Raw genomic sequence first — 6241 nt, forward strand, 5'->3', positions numbered from 1 at the left:
AGTAACGTGATAAGGCCGTTATCACTCAAGCACTTGTGGCCATTGTACAAAGGGCCTCACCTAGAATTTGGTTATCTTGTTCAGGATTTACTCTGTATCTGAGTTCCCTGCTCCTACACCCCATGGATCTGTGGGTCCATTGCACTGGGAGGAGAGGGATACTCTCTGTATCTGAGTTCTCTGCTCCTGCACCCCATGGATCTGTGGATCCATTGCACTGGGATTGAGAGAGACTCAGCGTTCCTTTGATCAGCCCTTGCACATCGCTGAGGTTTCCTCATTGCACGCGATAGGGTGATCATTACTGCTATAAAATTATAATTATAAGGGTGAGATGTAGAGGGCCGCAATAACATGCGCCACCACTAGATGGCGCTGGCTTCCACTGCGCCCCACGTGGAAGGCCAAGTCAGTCAAGATGGCGCCAGCCTTCGCTGCGCCAGCTGGCCCCCCTATCAGGAAGTTAACTGTGCGCATGTGCAAGAGTGCCTTCCTGCCAGGTCTTTGCCCATTCCGGGGCGTGCCTGATGAGATCATGAGTAAGCAACCAATCAGGTGTAGATGCGTGCTTGAGGGTTAAATAGGCGCGCCTGGCTGGCTCGCGGGGCTTCTCCATGAGATAGGAATAAAGTATCACTCATAGCAAGAAAAAAAAAAAAAAAAAAAAAAAAAAAGAAAGGCCTGTGCTATGCAAATGAACTAAAAAGCTCATGTTATGCAAATAACCCAAAGAGCCTGTTATGTGACATAAATACCCCGACTCTTTGTAAATATACTATCTCCTAATATATTGTCTCTGTGCGATTCCTTGTGCAGGGTGCGGCGGGGCGGGGGCGGGGGATGATCGGATCGGGGACCCTGCCACAAGTAAGTTCTGAAGCCTGATATCAGGCTATCAACACCCTGTGACGAGTAACCCCTATGATGACTGTCCTATGTTCTATGCATAGTATTATTCTGCGTTCACACTGCCCTCGATCTTACAGAGGAAATCCCACTGTCCTCTGTACCTGCAGATTCCAGGGGGACTTCTAACAAAGTGGATCTGTAGGAACTTGAAGGAAGACAGCTGACCACGCAGACTTTTGGAGGGGAGGGAGGAGAGCCTTCTGCGCATTCGCAAACGCGGCAGGCAAAATCTGGCAGTGTGTGTTAGCCGGTAGAAGATCACATTTGCCGAACTTCCTAGCAGAGGCCAGTGGGAACACCCTGTCCAAGGTTCCACTGCTCTGTAACAGCAAAGGGAGGGGGCAGAGGATAATCCTACTTCCCTATGGTTCTCCCTGGTGGGAAGTGGTCAGGCTTCCCCAAGCACACTGAGCTTCCTGACTGGAACGCTGCCTGGCCTTCCAAATGGATGTCCGCTGCAAATCATCTCTGTTATTCTTGATTTCGAGCAGCATCTCTTTGGACAATCCATTTCTACACAGTAGTAGCAAATTACAGTAGTTACCATCACCATAATAGCATCGGGAGAATAATCAAACGCTATTGAAACAAAAATGCTCCAACTTCCTCCAGGCTTTTGATGCGCATTTGAGTTCATACACATTTATGATTTATGAAGTTGGTGCCCTTCATGGTCCCTCGGAAGCTATGATAGGCTGGCCTCTCTTATCTGGTTTTGTTTGGCAATTTATCTGCCCTGTTCTCCGTCCTCAATTTGAAAGGAAGGGAACAACATGCTTGTTGTGATTTGAGCATACGAGGACTGAGGGCTAAGTCATGATTTGCTAATTGACAGCTCCCTCTGGTCCATTCTTTACTGGAAAGACCACATTGGCTTTTGCGAACGGTTAACCCCTCCCCCTTTGTCAGCTTCCTGAAGTTGGCTGCCAGCTACTTTATAGGTATCAGTTGGTCTCAACCTGGTTACTCTGGTAACTTTCAGAGTCTTGGAGGGAAACTGCATCTGGCCACAGAGTTTATTCTAAAGAAACCGCTGCCCCACCTGTTTGTTTTGCTACACAGAAACTGTTCAGTTTTATGGGTTTTACTTGTTGGCTGTCGGCTTTAATCCAGAGTGAACGGAGTCCTATTCATTAAGTCCGTTCCTACGTCTATCTCTTGTAGACAGAGCCTATGTCTTTGGACTCACATCGGTTCTTTGGTCCACTTGAAGCCCATTTGTGTGGGGTGATTTTTAAGTGTTTAATTTCACCCTTCTACGTGTGGCTGTCCAGCTTTCCCAGCATCATTTGTTGAAGATTCTGTGTCCCCATTGTATGCCTTCGGCATCCTTGTCAAACATCAGACGGCTCTAACTATGTCCGCTCTGCTTTGGCTCTTGTGTTCTATTCCTTTGATCTACAATCTGTCTTTGTGGCAGTACCGTGCTGGTTGTATTACTGTAGTTCTGTAATATATAATCTTTAAATATGATACAGCTATCCCTCTGACATCTTCCCCTCGTGATTTACTTAGCTATTGTGGTTTCATATGAATTTTAGGGTTTTTTTTCTCATTTACGTGAAAGGTATTGGGTGGGTTTTTATTGAGATTGCACGGAATCTGTAAATTATTTTTGGCTAGTGCGGTGGTTTAAGGTGAGAATGGCCCCTATACACTCATATATTTAAGTCTTTGGTTCTCAGGGGAATCATTTTGGAAGGACTAGGAGGTGGGGCTTTTTGGGGAACATGTGTTCTTGTTAGAGGAGGTATGTCACTGGGGATGGGCTATGAATTTCGAAAGCCTATGTCTGGTCAAGTCTGTCTGTCTGTCTCTGTCTCTGTCTCTGTGTCTCTGTCTCTGTCTCTCTCTGTCTCTGTCTCTCTCTCTTTCTCTCTCTCTCTCTCTCTCTCTCTCTCTCCCACCCCCCCACCTATGGATCACAATGTAAAGCTCTCAGCTACTGCTCCAGAACCATGCCTGTCTGCTTCCTGCCGTGATGATCACATGAGAACTCTGAATCTATAAGCAAGTCCCCAAGTAAGTGCTCGCTTTTGTAAGAGTTGCCACGACCATCGTGTCTCGCCACATCGACAGAACAGTGAGTAAGACAGGTAGGATGGCCACTGATGTCTAGAGTCTCAAGGAAATCAACACACAATCTATACTATTTTAGCAAGGCAAAACGTTTTACTTCTGCCTAAGAGTGCACAACCGTGTGTAAGCAGGAGAACAGGCTCACCCAGCAGAGCTCCCGCTAGGGTTTGATTCTAACTGAAAAGGTCCTGTGCCTCACGCTGGGTGCTCAGAGCTGGGCCTCGAATTCTTGCATGATTACATAATACAGGGCACGGCAGCTCCAAAATCTGAACACATACATTTGATTACGAGAAGCACTGACCCAGAAGGAATTTTAATTTCTTCCACGTAGCTTCTTCACAATTTTTAATGAAATATCTTCCTTTAACCCTTTGATAGAAAAGATATTACAGTTTTTTCTTCATCTCCCACAAAATTAATCTTGTGGGAGGGAGGAGGCCCTAAGACTTTGTGACAGCATCGTATGCACATAGCGAGGTACAATGAGAACTTTCCCAGCTCTTCTCTCGGTTCCAGCAGTTGGGGTATGCAAAGCAAAGGAGTGCCTGTTTGTCCAGGCTTGTTCAGGAAGCCACACAATTGCATGGCTAAGAAAACAGAGTTTCCTATGCTTAGGATGAGTCTAACAATATGAACCCCACAGGGGACAGCAGAGTATAGTGTAACTGATACAGAAATCCCTTCTTTCAAGTCAAGTCTGAGGTTTGCTTTGTCTCTGACATTTTCTCCTGTGACAAATAGTGTGCAAAATCACTGGAAAAGGCAAATTACACTGGAAAGAGAAACTTCAAACCAGAGCCTAGTCCCTCCAAGGTGAGGCTTCAAGAGGATGCCAAGGGTCAAAGATCCCAGCCACCTGAGACATTAGAGGAACTTCAATATCCTGCTGGGTTTGAGGCCTTTTGAGAATAACTAATTTCTAACTTTCCTGGGTGATTTAGAAGGGTGGCTTGATTGGGGGAGTTTCTGCCCTTATACAGTATGGGATTAGCCCACTGAATATGAACATGGTCTGTTAAGATCTACTGAGAAAGACAACGAAATCTGGATGACTAATACCAAGGGATGAAGAAAGCAATCAAGATATAGTCATCGTGGAAAAAGAAATGGGGACACAGAATTGAAAGAGAAACTCACTGATAGCTATAGATACAAGGATGAAGAAGACAATGGGTAAAGGCTTTAAAGCTGCTACTGACAGAGAGAAAACACTGGAAATTCCTCAGTTTAACTGTATAAAATAGAAGAATGTAAGAGAGGAAGGGAAGGAAAGAGGAAGAGAGGGAGGGAGGGAGGGAGAGAGAATGAAGGGAGGAAGGGACAGTATGAAGAAGAAGAGAAGGTTGGATAAAAATGGGAAGAAGAGAAAAGACTGATGGTGAGATAAAAACCAATAGCAAGAGAGTAAATTCAATCCCCATTAAAGCAAGTGGAGTAAACACTCTAATTAAGTGGTGGGCATTGCCTAGCTGGGTAGAAATTAAATCAAAAATAATTACAAAGTACATGGCGAGTATCTAATTTGAAGATATCTGGTAAGACAAGTTAAGTACTGGGAGAGTGGCTGTAACTTTGTAACTTTGTTATTTGTCTGGAGCCAAATAATGTTGGCTCATGGTGTCAAATACTTATTACAAGTACTTATACCTTCCCTGTGCAGAAAAAAATAAATAAATAGCCCAGCCTATGAGATGGATGAGTGCTCGAAAAACAGGCATAAAGCAGGTTTAATAGGCAGAATGTTTCAAGCCACCAAGAAAGAAAATCCCTCTCCCAATCTGTGATACCGCCTTCCTCATAATGAATAAAGCGGTTATGACTGGGTATTTTGGCTGTCCAGGCCCCTGTACATAAATAAGCCTGATAGGTTACAAAAACAGTGTCCCTTAAACTGCATTCTGTGAATCTTTCCCTTAAAAACAAAAATATTCTTTCAGAGAGGATGAAGAAATAAGCATAATTATGCATTGCCATTAAATCAATAAAGACATCAAAGCCACCCTTATTCGGGCTGCGGTTCTTGGGAAACACCTCCACCCTTTCTATTGTGATCACTACGGTTGTTGCTGTTTCATTTTTAGTGGCCGCTGTATATGAAGGTTCCCGGAGTTAAAAGCACGGTGAGATACAGCAAAGATATTGCTTTTGCCTGAGTCTCATGAAGCCGATATCAATCTTTTATTTCATAAACCCTAGGCTGGATATTACTTTAAATGAAGGCTTGGGTGCATTAACCACAGTAAGGACAGGAATACACAGGAGAATTTCCAGTGATAACACGCAGTGGCTCCAGGACAGAACTGGGGTCCCTCCCAGGCCTAGGGCATCTAACGCACAAGAGGTCACATTGCTGACTGCCTGGAGCCACATCTGAGCTCAGCTGACTCAAGGAGCAACTCAAGAAACAGCTTTCGCTATTGTCTTCAAGCAGAGAAAGATCTGGTGGCAATGGGGTTAAACGTGTCTAGATCTCAGATCCTACATGAAGCTTTTCGAAACAGTTAACCCCTTAAAGTCACCCCTGACTTAGAACGATAAGGTCTGAGAACACGCCTGTCAGAAGCACAATGATGTTTTCCAAAAACACAATTGTCTTGGAGCTAATCACAATCTTGAGAGGAGAATGGGGCGCAGTTAAGTAACCTGAGGTAGATCTGTACAGAAGAGATCCATGACCTAATAAATGGCCTTGTCTGTTTGCCTTTGGCTTCGAACCTTAAAGCCATTGCAAAGGGAAAATGGCAATGAACACTGAGAAAAACATGGGAGAAGAGGAATTTCTGTGTACATCAGTGCAGCCTCTGCAAACCAGCCTACAGTTTCCTCCATGCACAGAAAGGAGAACTCCCATGCCATCCAGGTTAAGCACTCCAGCCTGTATCAAAAGCAACCTATGCCAGCACAGACCAGACATCATACACCCCAGTGCTGATTGCAATAACTGTTTCCAGTAACTAGCAAGATACAGAGCCAGCCTAGTTATCTGTCAAAAGATGGATGGAGTGGAAACAGGGAGACCGGAAGAGATGGCTCAGTGGTTAGGGGCGTTGCTGCTTTTACAGCAGACCCAGGTTTGGCTCCTAGCACCTACACTGTGGGGCTTACAACCACCTGTAACTCCAGTTCTAGGGGTTCTGACTCCCTCATCTGGATACATAGGCATCTACACATGGTACACATATAAACAAGGAGGCGAACACACACGAACACATTTATAAAAGAAGAATTAATTTGTTTGGTTTTCAGGAAA

Source organism: Rattus norvegicus, chromosome 1 (assembly GCF_021556685.1).
Source record: "Rattus norvegicus strain SHRSP/BbbUtx chromosome 1, alternate assembly SHRSP_T2T, whole genome shotgun sequence".
Classification (NCBI taxonomy): Eukaryota; Metazoa; Chordata; class Mammalia; order Rodentia; family Muridae; genus Rattus; species Rattus norvegicus.